A 15336-nucleotide genomic window follows, 5' to 3' on the forward strand; every position below is an offset into this window, starting at 1 on the left:
TGTCAAGGAAACAGCCTTGTGCTCAGTAGGCAAAACCAATGAGGATTAAGCAAGGCTATATTATAGCTAAGTCCCTGTGACCTTATCAGGGATCAAGATCTGTCTGTTCTTCAGTGTGCAGGTGTCGCTTAGGAGTGAGGGTGATATGCATAGGCAAAAACATACGTGCAGTATGCCTTATGTAAGTATCAGACCTGGATCATTCTAAGAAGTGAATGCATTTCCCAGTTAGATGGATTAAAAGACTCCATTTGTGTAAGTAAAATTTTTATATAAAATTAAATAATAGAAAAGTTTCTCTGTAATCTATGAAATGAGGAAGAGAATTGAAGTATAATGAACTCTGTCTTTTTTATCTTTATTGAAAATTCACACAAAAATATACCAATATCAAAATACCTTAATTTCTCAGGGATAAGAAACAAAGTTAGGGAACCTTGAGATGCAGAATAGTTGTCAACTGTTTCCAACACAGTGTTATTCTTCAGTAATAAGAAACAATTAATGTGTCACAAAAGTACACTGCGACATAGATGTATTATTTCATCCCAATTTTTCATATCTAAAAGAATAAAAATCCAAATGGAAGTGAGATAAATTAATGTAAGAGAAAAAACTTAATTACTGGGTGGAGAAGGAAGTTGGAAAAGTTATTTAAATTGCTCTTAAAAGTTACTTGTTTTCTGCTAAAACTTTATTTTTACCTTTTGTTTCTAAAGCAAAATAGAATGTTACACATTAGTTTAATCTTTATAACAAATAAGAATGAGTGAAGGAGCAACTAAATTTTACATGTTTTGTCAGGGTTTCTGAAGTTTATTGTGCTTTTCTTTTTTGTATTGTCACGTAACATCAAAGGTGATTTAATGTCTTTCTCAATTAGCCCTAAATTTTAATTGTTAATCTAAGTGTATGAGCTGTTATATTTTTCTTTATTATTATCTCTTGTGTTACAGACCTATTTAAGAAAAATTAAAAATCAATGTTAGTTTATCTGCAGATAAAGCCAGACGAACCTTTTTCAACAGTGGTACTGTCCCATGTACTGAGAAGAGAGCAACTGAAGCAAACTGTGAAATGAGACACATCTGATTAGGATACCGATTTGGCTTCTAACATTATCTTGCAATATATTTTCTTTCTTAGTGGAGTTTTTTCTTTCAGAGATTAATCTAAACCTGCCAAAAACAATAGATTTTGTTAATTTTGATTATTATTTTCTACCATCCCACTAATTTATTTTTTTTCAGTTCTACATTTCATTCTTTTTTATACCTGGTTATTTAAAACAAGTGGTGGGTTTTTTTCACAAAATGACTGTCTCTACCACTTCATCAAAGTTACAAAAAAATTCTGTGTATGAGATGCTTCTTACTAGAGAGAGTTCAGGCATTTTGCAGTTTTACAGAAAACTTGAAATTGACCTGATTTCATTGCTTCATTTCTGAAGGACTCTCCTGATCAAGTATTTCTACCAGAACATTAGGGTATTAAATAAAGCAAGAGGACAGTGAAAAATTGGCCTCTTCTGTGAGTTGAATATGATGTCAGCCTTCTTAACTATGCAAAATAGAAAACTGCGCAATAATGCGTAAATAACTTCGCAATAGAAAAGAGATAAGACCGCATTCCATACTTAAATATTTAATACATAAATATTTAAGATCATAACAACATCAAAATTGTTACAATACATGCAGCAGTTAGCTTAAAAGACTGTGACTTTAGTCCTTGGAGAAAAATCCACTATGATCCAAACATACTTAGAGTAACAGAGCATTAATTTGCAAAGTAGAAGGATTAGGAAACATGTTGTACCTTCCCAAAACATTCTTATTCCCATTTCTTCTTTTATTATTTATTTATTACTTTCAATTTGCAGGTCATGTACAGAGCTGAGTAATTTTCATAATTTATCATTTCCACCTCAATCTTCTTCCCATCCTTGCATTTTTTTCTAATTTTGTACCAATATATCTGTCCTTATTTTCTCTTGGTCCATCCTGTATTAGAGCTCACTAGTATGAATAACCTTGATCATTTATTACTAATTTTGAAAACAATAAGTGGAATCCAGCTTCTTTTTTTCTTTAAAATTAGCAACGTTAAATTACTGCAAGTTATCTACTATCCTGCCACTTTCTAGGACAATCTGTAATCCTGAACAATAATCATAGCAGCAGCAGTCTCTTCAGTTGTTTTGTTTGTGAACAAAGAGGCAGATCAGCCTTTCCCGGCTCATGGAGTTAGTTGGGTGAACCCAGGACATGTCACCTCCCCTGTGCATGTGCTGTGCAACTGATCCATGAGTGCATAACAAATCTTAAGATGCTTCTGATGCTGTCAGTTTACAGCAGGCCATCTGTGCATGGCTCAAAACCGTGTGTCCAGGTGCTCCAACCTGTTTAATACATACCTTTTCTTCCATGTGAAATACTGGCAAATGGTTTTCTCATTCCATTTTCAATTACTGGTAGAACTTTGGCCTGTCTGTTCTAAAGACATTGTACCCTAGACACTTAATTAATTTGATCCAATTCAGACATGAATTCAGGAGTAGTCATTGGAAGCATATTACTATAAAGTCAGATTAATTCTGTAATATCATTATGGAGGAAACCAGAACTAGACTTACAGTATTCCACTCATGTCTGATTTTTCTTCCTCTATCATGTTACATAGGTATTGACAGCGCTGTAAAATACAAGAACAGTTATACCGAATAAAAATGTTCATATTTGTCATATATTGACAACAAAACGGCAGAAAAAAATGAGGCTGTAGAAGACCTTGGGTGCTTAGGTTACTGTTGTCAAAGGGCTGAACAGGGAACTGTAGTTTTAATTAAGATAAATAAAAGCAAGCTCTAATTTAGTCCAGTGTTCTTCTCAAATGTATTGCATGTGAATTACATACCCGTAGATTATGGAACATTAATTCCATTGTTGTTATGTGATTATGTGTTTATAGGAAAGTACTGTAGTAATTATTTCTGCACAGCATTGTAATATTTTGAATTTGGTACACCGTTCATAACCCAAATATACAAATCTATATGTTGGATGCCTTTTTTTTTTTTCTTATTTAACTTTAGACTCCTGCTCTAAAACTAAACATTAAGAGTTTAGTTTCTCATGAGGGTAACTAAGTAGCTGTAAACCACTTTCTGAACAGGCTATGATGAGTGAAATGCTCAACCTTGACTACATTTATTCAAGTTATGAAATACAAATGCTTTGAGGAGTATATTTATCAACAGATTTGTGGTTTCTTAAAAAAATAACATACAGCAATATGCTGTCAGTTATAAGTCAGAGACTGTCAGCCACAGTAGCTATCTGTGAATGACCGAACATACTTGTAGTACCTATTTTTGTGTCACTGCAATAATAAGTAGAAAGAGGTAGACAGTCCTAACAGAAATGGAGGACACTACTCTAACAACTAACCAGAAGTACCTTAAGCTTTTGCAAATTGCTTGCCCTGTTTTGCTGAAACTAACTACTTTTTTTCCTATAGAAAATTATGCAAAATGTTGACATCAAGATATTTGTGTTCCTCTGCATCCTTAGGTGCATTTTTTACTGTTGTTTGCCCGATTAGTATTTATATTACATGTGTTTTATATACAAAATAATCAAATAAATAAAAAAATAGCTAGCGTTAATCTCTAAGATCTGTGCATATTCTTTAAATCAATTCACTGTAAGGATATTTCTTTTTATGTGTATGGTTTACATACTGATTTTCAGTTTACAGTCCAGTTTAAACTTAGATGGAGAATAAACCCAAAACCTAAACTGTAAGACCGTTAGCACTATCTCCAACTTCATATCCTCCTTAAATTCAAGTTGTCTGGCAGCACGCTAGTTAATCATACTGTCCTGAGACTTACGGTGATCCAGCAAGCAGCATGCACGCTTAGGCTGTGCTCAGGATGCTCCCCTATGGCTCACTTCATCTTCCACGAGACAGCAAATGACTTTCAAGTGGTGAAGAGTATCTGAGTGCCTTCTCTTGTGCTTGTTCACATCTTAGCTCAGAGAGCAAGGAGGCTGCTGCAGACCTGTGGATCTGTGAAGTTATAGCTCAGCACTGAGGGAAAGTGAAGAGTGGCTCTCACAGCTCTCCTCTCTCTGTAAATAGTGAAGGTGTTTTGTTTCAGAACCAAAGTAGTTTGGCTTAATCACTTAATGTGGAAGCTGTGCGATACTTGACAGAAGTGCATGACATACTACCTCATTACTTCATTTTCAAACACCTTAAGAAAGGGGGTGTTTATGGAAGCCTCATTGCCTGTTGGTTTTTTTGATCTCTTGGTAAGTGCTGTACACTTTTCCATATTGTTTGGTGAAACAATGCCAAACATGCATATTTTCCATTACTACTTTTATCTAAAGCACCAGTATTTCAGTTTGGTGTTTCAAAAGTGATAGAACCAAATCCAGAAAATTATTAGTAGAAAAATTCAGATAAAAAGTTTCAACCGATTCACTAACATTCTTTACTGTCTCCAGTTCAAGTCTGCAATCTTGATGAAACCTGAGTAAATACTGATGATGCATCCACTGAGAGACGTTACGTTCTTTTAGAAGTAATAATGCTCATCCTGCTTCAGCCTGAGAAAAACACACAGAGGATCATTTGGATTATGAGTTCTGCTTTTTAAGGGTATTAACAGGCTCATATCCAAGAAGATGATTATTTCAGTGCTCTTTGTGTAGTATTTATACTGAGGCACATGGTCACTAATACAAAACTGTTCTGCTTCCTTAGGAGAAGGTATTTAAGTCCTTTCAGGCACAAGAACAGAAATGGCTGCACTGGATCAAACCCGTTCATTTTTCATATATTCAGCCTCTGATTGGAGTTGATAACTCATTCTACAGCGAAAAAGGGAGGCAAGAATCTGTAGCATTTACAGAATAATCAGCTTATTAAAGAAAACTTCTTCTTAGGTTCTCCCAGTCACTGCTCGTGAGGCTTGATTTACATGAAATTACTCTGCTAAGTTGAGTGCAGTGGGGAAAATGAAGAAATGGTGAAAGTAACTTCTTAGTTCTTTTGTGTGAAGGAGAACAGCATGACTGATAGAGACCCACAGATTGGCAGTGCACAAGTAGCTGACAGTGTTCTCTCAATAGTCTGTATTTGATGGATTCTGCCTGAGCAAGTACAATGAAGAAACAGGGTAAAATTCAGGATACAGTTTCAGGGAGCAGATACGATTATGTTTGTCCTGAGTGTGGTGAGAACCTTGGATATATCATAAGGAAAAGCAAGAGGCTTTGGGGATACTAAGTGATGTTACTTACGTTTCCTGATACACAGGTTTGGTAACAGTCATAAAAGTTCTGATATGTGATATTTGAAGAGCTCCATGTTCAGCCCGTGATAAACAAGATAAGCACTGCAAGGCTGAGAAAAAGAGGGGTTTTAACATTTCTTTTTGCACGTTGTAATTTACTGTTTCTGAGTCATAGCACCCCGGTATATTTTCATTGCATCATTTGTTTTTTTATAAACCCACATTGTTATCTCCTTTCTAAGTTACAGATGCCAAGACTTTTTTCTCATTTGTATGGTATCTTTTTCAATACCTTTCCTTGTGTTTTTAAATTGTATTAAAATTCCTGTCTGAATTTTTTCTGTTATTTTTGTATTCTTCCTGGGTTTTTTTGAGGTTGGTTTGGGTTTTTTATATAGTATTCTTTGAACTGAAATCAGTATTACCAGTATAGATAAGCCTTTGATTTTTATAGTCCTTATGAACATTGATAATATTGTCTTCCATTCTAAATCTTATGTTTTGTTTAAGCTTTGTTATTGAGGAGGTGGTTTTTTGTTAGTTGGTTTCTTAGTAGGTACATTTGGTTATGTCTGCAGTATATGTACAAGTAGTTGGTTATTTTTTTCTTTCAGTGTCCACTGGCATTGTAGTTACCCAGAAAATGGTACTTGCTAATGTGTTTTTCAAAGAGCCAATGAAATCTGTCCGTGTTCTCTTGGTTGTAGAGCAGAGCTCAGACACAAAGCACAGTCAACTTGCGTGTCTCATACACTGGTGTTTGTGGAGATGCAACTAGAGGTTCTTGCTGTTACCTCACTTAGTCATGTGTTTCTCCCAGTATATTCCTCTTTGCTTGAGATAATAGAATTTTAAATATTTAAGGTTATGAACATTCTATTTAGCATAGCAATGTAGTGTTTGGACCACACTGTTAGGAATCACAGTTAGGCAAGCAGATACTCTATCATCCAGTGATCCCTTTAGTCAAGTGTCTGATGTGTTCTTAAGTGTTCAGGATGGTGGGTTTCAAGCCTGTAGAATTCCTTAGCCTATGATATTAGGTCTTTTTTTTAATAGATCTGACACTGTTTAGTAGGGTACGTTCATTATGTACCGGGTAAATGTCCCCTGGAACATCTTCCAAGAATTTTCAACTAAAGTAACTTTTAAATTTTCTAAATATATACTTATATGCAAGCTTCAGCAGGACCCAACAGAAAAAACCTAATTACTTGTGTATTTTACACTGTACTAGAAACAAGCTGTACTTACCCTCCTTCTGCAACTTAAACATATGCCTTTCCATTTCAAACTCCTTTCAAATATCAGACTTCAGTTTTGGCTAATACAGAAACTTACAGTGGTTAGAACAGGTGTTAGGTCTGCAGTAATGACAGGTATTAGATAAATAGTTCCTGTTTTACTGACTACACGAGCCACACATAAACCTTTAATATAATCTGGCACATGTACCTGACTCTGCTGCATCACATTTTCCTAACAAGATTCTGTTTAAATACCCTGTCTATTGACTAGCATTTTGACCAGAAACATGTATTACAGGAATTTTTAAAATAAGGCTTCTAATCCATTTTATAATGTTGTTGGAATTTTATTTTTTCATACTAGTGTTCAACTTTGGTTGCCCATACTGTAGTGTTAATGTCTTTGCTTACTTTATTTGAGCTAAAAATTCCCTCTACATTTTCTTTTTGTTTGCATGTCTGCAGTAGGTTTCTCCTGTACACTACCTTCATGAAAGGAGTTGGGTAGTACATTAATACCACACTGGGCTGCAAATACTTGCCAATGCACGGCAAAAATGTAAACAAGGTTGCTTTTCAAGATCTGCAATTCTTTGATAGAATAGTTCAGTTGGAAGGGACCTACAATAATCATCTAGTCCAATTTGTTATCACAGAATCATGTAATAGTTTAGTTTGGAAGGGACCTTAAATATCAGCTAATTCCAACCCCCCTGTCGTGATTAGGGACACCTTCCACTAGACTAGGTTGCTAAAAGCCCCTTTCAACTTACCTTTGAGCAGCTTCAGGGAAAGAGCACCTATAACTTCTCTGGGCAAGCTGTTCCAGTTCCTCACCACTCGCACTATAAAGAACTTCTCCCTCATATTGAATATAAACTTACACGCTCTCAGTTAAAAGACACTGCCCCTTTTCCTGTCACTACATGCCCATGTAAAAAGTCCCTCTCCAGCTTTTATGTACTGGTAGGCTGCACTAAGGTGTCCTTGGAGCCTTTACTTCTCCAGGCTAAACAACCCCAGCCCTCTCAACCTTTCCTCAGAGGAGAGGTGCTCCAGCCCTCTAGTCATCTCCGTGGCTTTGTCTGGACTAGCTCCAACAGGTCTGTGTCCATAGAGCTGGATGAAGCACTCCAGGGGAAGTCTCACAAGACCAGAGTAGAGGAAGAAAACCACCTCCCTTGACCTGTTACCCAAGTCATTCTTTTGATGCAGCCCAGGACACAGTTGACTTTGCAAGCACGTTTCTGGGCTGTGTTGAGCTCTGCATCCACATACAGCCCCAAATCCTTCTCCCTAGGTCTGGTCTCAGTCCATTCTCTACTCAGCCTGTGTTTGTGCTTGGGATTGCCCTGACCAATGTGCAGGATCTTGCACTTGGCCTTGTAGACTTTCACAAGGTTCACACAAGCCCACCTCTCAAGCCTATCACAATCCCTCTGGATGGCATCCTTTCCTTCCAGTGTGGCACCATGAGAGGCTGTCAGAAAAAAAGAGGGAGGTTTCCTTACAGAGGATATGTTGGAAAATCTGTTTCAAATGTGTGTAACAGTAGTAGATCTGTAACAGAATAAATAAAAGGAATTGTTGCAAATCGGTAAAATTAAATGAAAAGCGGTCACTAGATTTGATGGAACATAGCTCCAAAGTAACTTAATTATTAACATAGATGTGCAACCTGTCTTCATTTCAGCATTTTCCAAAGCAGGTTGCTAGTGTACATGCCTAGGTTCCCTCCTTTAACCCTGAATCTAAGCTAAGTACTAGTTCTGTTTCCCAGACATCTACCGTCTGACAACACTGCAGATTAATTCAGTTCACCATTGGAAAAGCTGCAGAACAGCCACAGCACCATAAGATAAGTGAATCTTAAATGCCAACAAAACAAACAATTGTATTAAAATGATTCCTGCAGTATCTTAGAAAAATAACAAATAATAAAAAAAAAGAAGAAACACACTGAATCAATGGCACCCTGAGGCTGACTTATTTCACAGGTTCTGCTTTTGCTGCTGGTTCACGCAGTTAATGGACTCCATGAACTTAAAGGTCATTTCCAATGAAAAGATTCTATAACTCTATGACTAACACTGTGCGTCTTACTTAATTGTTAGAATCAGTTTAATAGCATTGCCTTTCCTTTGTGCATCAATAACAAGATTTGAATTGTGTCACTAGATTTCTGAGAGGGACCATTTAACAAGTAATTTGTAGATGGGAATAATTCTCAGAATGGAACACAAGGAAGTGAGCACAGATAAGGCAGATAAAGAACAAAAGAAAATACATTTTTTTTTAATCTAGCAAAAGAATGGAAAAATATGATAAATATGTGGAATTATTCTTTAAAGAAGCCGTAATAATAAATTACAAATACAAATCTGCAACAAATTATTACTCTATTAAGTAAACCTGTTTTTTATACCTGAGGAAGCAGAGTATTTTCTATTTAAATATCTTCCAGAAATAGACATGCTTTTTGTAAGGTCTTTTTTTTTCTTTTTTTGAACCCAACAGAGCAGATTGGTTGCATTGTCTCAAAGTGACTTATGCTGATTTAAACCAGATGAAAATTTAGACTAATAAATTTAGGTTATCCCCTTATAATTCTCTGAGTTAGAATAAAAAGAAGTGAAAGTCAATACACAGAAGAAGCAGAATGTAAACACAGATTTTATACTAAGTGATCCTGGTATACTCATTCTTCCCTTAACAGCAGAGGTTTTAATCATATCAGACCCACAGAGTTGTTCAAAAAGAAGATCACAGACCCGCACTCTTGCCAATTCCATTTCTTCAGAAAAAATTGAAATTCGCTTTGTATTTAAATAATATTTAGTACAAATATATTATATTAGACACTATGAAAACTTCAAATCATCAGTAAAGACTCCAGTTATAAAGGGTAAGCAAATCAGTATGATCAGTGGATGGTTTATGATTAAGAAAATCACCACATCCCAAGGAACAGATTTCATGGAGACACAGGAACCATTGGAGACTCATAAGAACAGGAATCAGTCTTGAATATCTTAATTGGATGGATGGTTGAACTCAAGTCAATGGCTCGATGTCTAAGTGACAAGTGGTGTGCTCATGGGTCCATATTGGGGCCAGCACTGTGTAACACCTTTGTCAGTGGCATTGAAAGTGGAATTGAGGGCACCCTCAACAAGTTTGCTGCTGACACTAAGCTGTGGATTTCCTGACTGGATTCACTGAAATAATCCATTATAATATCCATTATAATATTGTAAACTTTTGCCTCAGCAGTGCAGCCCTGTGGAGTTTTCCTGGTTGTTTGGCATGATTGTTTGCTTCTTGCTCTTAGATTTCCTGGTCTCCCACAGTATGTCACAGGCACTGTCACCATCCTAGTCCCCCTGTCACTATTATAGTCTTAGAAATCCTGTGCTTTCCTACTTAGATGAGAAATCCCAATCCATACTGATCCTATTTTCCTTATTAGTGCAGTGAACTCATTTATCTAATTTGATTCAGGTATTTTACTGTTTAACGCTACTCCTCTGTCAGATCGAACAGTTTTTCCTGCATTTGTGTACTGAACACAATAAGCATTTGATTTAGCATTTTTCTTTCACCGTGTTTTTATATGTTTACAATGTTACTAAAGTAATTTAAAACTCATTTTTTTGCTTCCCCTGTTCTGCTTCTTGGCTTGTGCTTGTGTGTTTTCATACCTTTGGTAGTATTTTTTGAATTACCATACCCTGTTTAGATGGAACTCTGCTCTTAGTCAACAAATAAATGGAATCTTCTCATATCTACAAAATAATACAGTTAATAATTTATTTTGCTTTTGATTATTTCCTTGCCCTTCACTTCCACCGGTACAATATAAACTGTATGATATTACTGTCTTAAAATTGAGAATGTCTAAAACAAAATTACTCCATACTTGATGACTATAAGATTAAATGAAAAAACAAACACAAAAGTTAAAGAAAAGCATGAAACCTGAATTGCAGAGTTTGAGTGGAAAGCCACATCAGTGTGAATATGAAATGTTTATTAATTGATGTATGTTATGTAGGAGGAGGCTGCAATTTTGATCATGCATAGGAGGAACAAATTAATGTTATTTTTGTAGGTGCACTAAGAAATGCAATTATATAGTAGATCATACATGATTCTGCAGATTTTTCCTGGTATCTTGAGTCAGTGTTTTGCACTTTCAGGAGACTGAGAAGATTACAAAAGAATAGGATTACCAGTATTAAATAATAAAAGACCTGTTCAAAGAATTAGAGAGAAATGCAGGATTTTTTTTCTTTGTGAGTATTTATTAATATCTTGCTTTAAACCACCTCTGATTGTCTAGGCATTGTACATACCATTTTCATTGAGACTATGAAACTATATTCATTAAATGCTACAGTGATTTTCACTCTCAGTCTTATTTAGCATACTTGGTAGTACTTTTGATCTGAAGTAATGATGAACCACACACTTCCTCTTTTGTTATTTTAAACTCAGAGGATCTGGGAAACACAACTTAGATTTTAGCCTGGTTCTGGATTCATAAAACCCCTTTTCCATTACATTCATGCTTGAAGTTTCTGTTTACATATCACTCTTTGGCTTGATTACAGCCTTCTGGAAATTATTGTTATTTACTTTCTTTATTCAGTGGAAAGGTAAAGGCATTCAGAGAGGGATTTTTGGTTGTGTTTTTGGTCTGTTTAATAACAGATGAAAACATCAAAACAAGACACTAGATCCTGACAGAGATAGAAAAAATCAAATTATGGGAATTTTCATTATAAATAAATGTCTAATTAGAATGCAATAGCCCTTGAATTTATGTAATTACACATACTCAAAAATCTCTATGTCATCGCCATAATGAAAAAGCCATCATTTCTATTCAAAAGTACTTCAGAAAGCAAAATTAAGTCTGCCAGCACATTCAATTTGTCCATCTTTCACAAAAATTGTATCCTATCTTCAGTAAGGAAATTGCTGTTCTGTCGAAAGCAAAGTAATTATAAGAATTGCTCAGAAACAAGAGCATCATTCTCATCACTCCTTGAAATTAAAATAGTAAATATTTCTCTTTCCCCTTTCTCCCTCATCTATTTCATTTCATGAGTATGTAGGTCCCTGACCTTGGCCTGATGGACAAGGAAGTTAAAACTGCAAGCCATTAGTATTTCTTTCCACACATCAGTGAAACTATGTTAGGAATTTTAAATGGATGAACAGCTTAACTAATATTTAATTTATAAGAGGTATAATGTATACCATTTTATGGTAAACGATAATATGAATTTTTTTTACTGTCAGTAAAAATCTGAAATACTGCAATTAGAAGAAACAAGATGCAATTAGAAGAAACAAGATTAATTGGTTTTACATATTAAAACACATGTTTAAGTATATGTTAGGATTTATCTTATTTGGTTGCAATTAGTAAACATTAGTAAACATGAATCTTCAGGCTGGTTATGCCCTCCATGTTCCCTGAGCTGCTCATTCTAAACCCGGTTTCCTAGCCTTCAGATCGTAAACAAGGCTGCAGTTTCATCTGCAGATATGTGTATTCCACATGTCAGGTTATAAGCTTGTGATGGTTCGGATTTGGCTCCCTGCCAAATGCCCAAATCCCAGTAGCAGCCTCCCCCCCTTCCCCTTTCCTTCTTTCCTCAGAGCAAAGGAAAAAAGCTATGTAAATTGAAGAACTCGAAAATCTAGCTAGTTATATAAAAAAATATTTATTTGATGTATATTACAGTAAGATGCTATGTACACAGCAAAAAGGAATTCAAACACCCCCCGAAGGGATAGGGAAAGGGGAAAGGGGAACAAAAGGGAACAAAAAGGGACACCGAGCAGATATACGTAATCAAACCTGAGAATTAGTAAAATAACTAGTAAAACAAATCTCACCAGTCCCTTAGAAAGAAGCAGGATTGGCACACACGGCCAGCACTCTGCTATCCTCCACGTGGCAGGCCAGCGGTCACTGCAGGCCTCAGCCTTAGATAAGTGAGACCAACGCAAGGACCCACTGTTCCCGTACCCCGCTGGAAGAGAAGAGAGTGAAGACCTCTCTTCCTTTCTTATTTATACCCCGATTTACGTAAAAATCGTATGGAATACAGGGAACACTGCCTCTTCCTTGGTTACAAACTGGTAACCGAGGAAAGCCTAGATTAAAACCACCACAAAGCTTGATTGGAGAAGTAAAATTGAACAGAATGTGAAAGTTGCCAAAAATTATTAATGAAAGTTGGCAGGAAAACTAAGATTCCTTTCGAGTTAGGCATGGTAGGGTAGGTGTTCTGTAGAGACATTCACAATATTTTTGTTGTCTTAGTGACCTTAATATTCATACTAAGATCCCGGTAAGTGTAAGCAGCAGTAAAATGTGTTGTAAGAAGAGAGTTAAATTCATTTATCAGGCCATATTACCTAGCAGTGATTTCTTTGATTCCCATTTGGACTTTTCTTTCTACTGTGTTCTTTGAAGACTCCTACATAAACCATAGAAAGTGTGTTGGCATTACAGCTTGTATTTCTTTCCTGTTGCAATATATAATTTTTGATCCATCCTCAGTCTTTCATTACTGTTTTATTCCTAGAAAGTATTAACCCCATGTCTCATTCAGAGTTTAGGTCCAAGGCTGAGGTTCATCAAGATGAACAAGATTCTCACATTATTTTTATGCTGGTTGGGGGGAAGATTCAATTCACTACAATTCATGAAAAAAAAGGCTGGGTAACCCACTGGACATGAGTGAAGTCTTCATATTCCATGGGACCCAATGAGATGCATCTGGGAGTTCTGAGGGAATGGGCTGATGACATATGAAAAGTCATGGCAGTCAGGTGAAATCCCAGGGGATAGAAAAAGGGAAACATTGTACCCATCTTTACAAAGGGTAGAAAGGAGGACCCTGGGAGCTACTGACCTGTCAGCCTCCCCTCCGCTGGGAAGGGTCATGGAACAAATCCTCCTGGAAACTGTGCTGAGGTACATGGAGGACACGGAGGTGACTTGGGACAGTCAACACAGCTTCACCAACCCAGTGACATTTTATGGTGGGGTGGCTGCATCAGTGGACACGGGAAGGGCTACAGATGTCATTTATCTGTAAAGCGTCTGTAAAGCCTTTGACAGGGTCCCTCCCAACATACCTCTCTCTAAATTGGAGGGACATGGATTTGATGGGTAGACTGTTTGGTGGGTAAGGAATTGGTTTGATGGTCACACCCAGAGGGTAGCGGTCAACAGCTCAGAGTCCCGATGGACATCAGTGACAAATGGTGCCCCTCAGGGGTCTGTATTGTTACTTAATATCTTCATCAATGACAAAGTGATCAAGTGCCCCCTCAGCAAATTTGCAGATGACACCAAGGCGAGAGGTGTGGTTGTCACCCCTGAAGGACAGGATGCCATCCAGAGGGACCTGGACAAGCTTGCACTGTGGGTCCATGGGAATCTCATGCAATTTAACAAGACAAAGTGCAAGGTGGTGCACCTGAGTCAGGGCAGCCCCTGGTACCAGTCCAGGTTGGGGGATGAGCAAATAAAGAGCAGCCCTGGCAAGAAGGACTGGGGAGTGCTGATGGGTGAGAGACTGGACATGACCCGGCCATGTGCACTCACAGCCCAGAAAGCCAATCCTGTCCTGGGCTGCATCCAAAACAGAGTGGGCAGCAGTTAAGGGAGGAGATTCTACCCCTCTGCTCTGGTGAGACCCCTCCTGGTGCACTGCATCTAACTCAGGTAGAATTCAATGAAAGCCCTTAAATGCCTATAAGGCACTGAACACAAACTGGTTTTCTTTACAGATGTGCTTCTTGGACCATATTATTAATGTAGATGGTATATATAGATGCACCATTTTCTGATAATGGTAATTAATACATCTTCATCCTCAAATGTTGAAAACTCATACTTAGTATATTGCTTAATTGTCAAAATTATTCAGAATTCAGAATGATACTTCAAATTCATTTTAGAACACCTACTTCTTGATATAAATTTGTGATTTGTGAGTACCGTGGCTAAGAATATTTTTGAGTCAAAGTGTAGCTGTGAACGAAAGATAACAGGTTTTTTTGCATTTACAATATTTAAGTGGTCCACTTAAAAAAAAAAAAAGGTACTAGAACTAGAATTCAGTGAAAGCCCTTAAATGCCTATTTAAGGGCACTGCTTGTTTGCTTAGGTGTGAACTTTGATAAGCTCTTCTTTCTTTCTGAAAGATTGTTTTCCTTCTGGCTTAGTTACATAGATAGATAGATAATTAGATGTATATGTTTTACATATACATATATATATATTTAGTGTATTACTTCAGAGATATTTAGGTAGTGTATTAGGGCCATATGTAATATTTTGTTTCAATCTATGTATCTAAACACAAGATGTTGAATATTCAGGATCACAAAGGAAGAAGGAGGCAAAATGAAGTAACACACAGGATTCAAACAGCCATTATACAGATTCCAAGGTCACCATCAAAACCCACCATAAAAGCTATTGAAGCCAAAAAGTTCCTAATGAAGAAAAGAGAAGCAGAGGTAATTATCATCTATATTCTTTTAATGTTAACTATATTAACTCAAAAAATCATGATTTCTGGGAATGTTTATGCTTACAAATACTGTACTTGCGCAATCCAAAAGTTGCTGATATGTAATATGAACTGTAATAATGATATAGTAGACTCAGCCAGTGAAAATTGGGATGAATATTTATGTGATCATAATTCTGCATTTGTTTCTTGATAAAAATTGTTTTGATGTAAG

The 15336-nt window shown here is 36.5% G+C and overlaps 1 protein-coding gene across 5 annotated transcripts in view; it reads left to right on the forward strand.

The window, feature by feature from the left end:
- PRLR (prolactin receptor) overlaps positions 1 to 15336 on the forward strand; it is a 155870-nt gene that overhangs the window by 24288 nt on the left and 116246 nt on the right. For 4 of the 5 annotated variants that reach the window (XM_050329266.1, XM_050329265.1, XM_050329264.1 and 1 more), the window contains exon 5: positions 14968 to 15108. The exons of the other annotated variant lie outside the window; for it this stretch is intronic. The gene's annotated coding sequence lies outside the window, so the exon portion shown is untranslated. The remainder of the gene's footprint in view (positions 1 to 14967; positions 15109 to 15336) is intronic. 5 annotated transcript variants of the gene reach the window in all.

This window comes from Myiozetetes cayanensis, unplaced genomic scaffold, assembly GCF_022539395.1.
Source record: "Myiozetetes cayanensis isolate MyiCay16 unplaced genomic scaffold, myiCay2020 scf4, whole genome shotgun sequence".
Lineage (NCBI taxonomy): Eukaryota > Metazoa > Chordata > Aves > Passeriformes > Tyrannidae > Myiozetetes > Myiozetetes cayanensis.